This window comes from Arachis hypogaea, chromosome 9 (assembly GCF_003086295.3).
Source record: "Arachis hypogaea cultivar Tifrunner chromosome 9, arahy.Tifrunner.gnm2.J5K5, whole genome shotgun sequence".
Taxonomy (NCBI): Eukaryota; Viridiplantae; Streptophyta; class Magnoliopsida; order Fabales; family Fabaceae; genus Arachis; species Arachis hypogaea.
Window position 1 is genome coordinate 90,512,255 of NC_092044.1, and position 2,873 is coordinate 90,515,127.

A 2,873-nucleotide genomic window follows, 5' to 3' on the forward strand; every position below is an offset into this window, starting at 1 on the left:
GAAGAAGCATCTCCATTCCGACCATTGAAGCAAACAATTTTGAGCTGAAACCTCAATTAGTTGCTCTAATGCAACAAAACTGCAAGTTTCATGGACTTCCATATGAAGATCCTTACCAGTTTTTAACTGAGTTTTTGCAGATTTGTGAGACTGTAAAGATGAATGGAGTAGATCCTGAAGTCTACAGGCTCATGCTTTTCCCTTTTGCTGTAAGAGACAGAGCTAGAACAAGGTTGGACTCACAACCTAAAGATAGCCTGGACTCTTGGGATAAGCTGGTCACGGCCTTCTTGGATAAATTCTTTCCTCCTCAAAAGCTGAGCAAGCTTAGAGTGGATGTTCAGACCTTCAAACAAAAAGATGGTGAATCCCTCTATGAAGCTTGGGAAAGATACAAGCAGATGACCAAAAAGTGTCCTTCTGACATGTTTTCAGAATGGACCATATTAGATATATTCTATTATGGTCTATCTGAGTTTTCCAAGATGTCATTGGACCATTCTGCAGGTGGATCCATTCACCTAAAGAAAATGCCTGCAGAAGCTCAAGAACTTATTGACATGGTTGCAAATAACCAATTCATGTACACTTCTGAGAGGAATTCCGTGAATAGTGGGACGCCTCAGAGGAAGGGAGTTCTTGAAATTGATGCTTTGAATGCCATATTAGCTCAGAACAAAGTGTTGACTCAGCAAGTCAACATGATCTCTCAAAGTCTGAATGGATGGCAAAATGCATCCAACAGTACTAAAGAGGCAGCTTCTGAAGAAGCTTATGATCCTGAAAACCCTGCAATGGTAGAGGTTAACTACATGGGTGAACCTTATGGAAACACCTATAATTCATCATGGAGAAATCATCCAAATTTCTCATGCAAGGATCAACAAAAGCCTCAACAAGGCTTTAATAATGGTGGAAGAAACAGGCTAAATAATAACAAGCCTTTTCCATCATCTTCTCAGCAACAGACAGAGAATTCTGAGCAGAGCCCCTCTAATTTAGCAAATTTAGTCTCTGATCTGTCTAAGGCCATTTTTAGTTTCATGAGTGAAACAAGGTCCTCCATCAGAAATTTAGAGGCACAAGTGGGCCAGCTGAGTTAGAAAGTCATTGAAACTCCTCCCAGTATTCTCCCAAGCAATACAGAAGAGAATCCAAAAGGAGAGTGCAAGGCCATTGATGTAATCAATATGGCCGAATGCACAAGGGAGGAGAAGGACGAAAATCCTAGTGAGGAAGACCCCCTGGGACGTCTCTCAAACAAGAAGGAGTTCCCTATTGAGGACCTGAAGGAATCTGAGGCTCATATTGAGACCATAGAGATTCCATTAAATATCCTTCTGCCATTCATGAGCTCTGAAGATTATTCTTCCTCTGAAGAAGATGAAGATATAACTAGAGAACAAGTTGCTCAATATCTAGGAGCTATCATGAAGCTGAATGCCAAGTTGTTTGGTAATGAGACTTGGGAAGGTGAACCTCCCTTGCTCATTAGTGAACTAGATACATGGGTTCAGAAAACTTTACCTCAAAAGAGACAAGATCCTGGTAAATTCTTAATACCATGTACCATAGGCACCATGACCTTTAACAAGGCTCTGTGTGATCTGGGGTCAGGGATAAATCTTATGCCACTCTCTGTAATGGAGAAACTAGGGATCATTGAGGTACAGCCTGCCTTATTCTCATTATAATTGGCAGACAAGTCAGTAAGGCAGGCTTATGGATTAGTAGAGGACGTGTTAGTAAAGGTTGAAGGCCTTTACATCCCTGCTGATTTTATAATCTTAGACACTAGGAAGGAAGAGGATGAATGCATCATCCTTGGAAGACCTTTCCTAGCCACAGCAGAAGCTGTGATAGATGTTAACAGAGGAGAATTAGTCCTTCAATTGAATGGGGACTACCTTGTGTTTAAGGCACACGACTACCCTTCTGTAACAAGGGAGAGTGAGCATGCAGAGCTTTTCTCAATACAGAATCAAACAGAGCCCCCACAATCAAACTCTAAGTTTGGTGTTGGGAGGCCACAACCAAACTCTATGTTTGGTATTAAACCCCCATATCCAAACTCTAAGTTTGGTGTTGGGAGTCCACAACATTGACCTGACCACCTTTGTGGCTCTATGAGAGCCCACTGTCAAGCTATTGACATTAAAGAAGCACTTATTGGGAGGCAACCCAATCTTTATTTATCTAATTTTATTTTTATTTTATTGTTATTTAGTGTTTTAGTAGGTTCATGATCATGTGGAGTACAAAAAAATTATTAAAATTAAAAACAGAATCAAAAACAGCAGAAGAAAAATCACACCCTGGAGGAAGGACTTACTGGCGTTTAAACGCCAGTAAGGTGCATCTGGCTGGCGTTCAACGCTAGAACAGAGCATAGAGCTGGCGCTGAATGCCAGAACAAGCATGGAACTGGCATTCAACGCCAGAAACATGCTGCACATGGGCGTTGAACGCCCAGAACATGCATCACTTCGGCGTTTAAATGCCAGAATTGCATGCAAAGGCATTTTACATGCCTAATTGGTGCAGGGATGTAAATCCTTGACATCTCAGGATCTGTGGACCCCATAGGATCCCCACCTACCATATTCTCCCCTCTTCTTAACATTCATCCTCTGTTACCAATCACCTCAATCTCTCTTCCCCATCACCTCTTCACCACTCACATCCATCCATCTCTTCCCCACCCAATCCCACCCATATGGCCAAAACATACACATCTCTCCCTCTCCTCTATATCTTCTTCCCCTTCTATTCTTTCTTCTTTGCTCGAGGGCGAGCAACATTCTAAGTTTGGTGTGGTAAAAGCATAGATTTTTTTTCTTTTCTTGCTTTTCCATAACCATTGATGGCACCTA

At 41.7% G+C, this 2,873-nt stretch overlaps 1 non-coding gene across 1 annotated transcript; it reads right to left on the minus strand.

Moving 5' to 3' along the window:
• Positions 1 to 323: 323 nt before the first annotated feature.
• LOC112714124 (small nucleolar RNA R71) lies at positions 324 to 427 on the minus strand. Its single transcript, XR_003159079.1, has one exon. It is a non-coding gene; the product is annotated as a small nucleolar RNA R71 (small nucleolar RNA).
• Between the last annotated feature and the right edge of the window lie 2,446 nt (positions 428 to 2,873).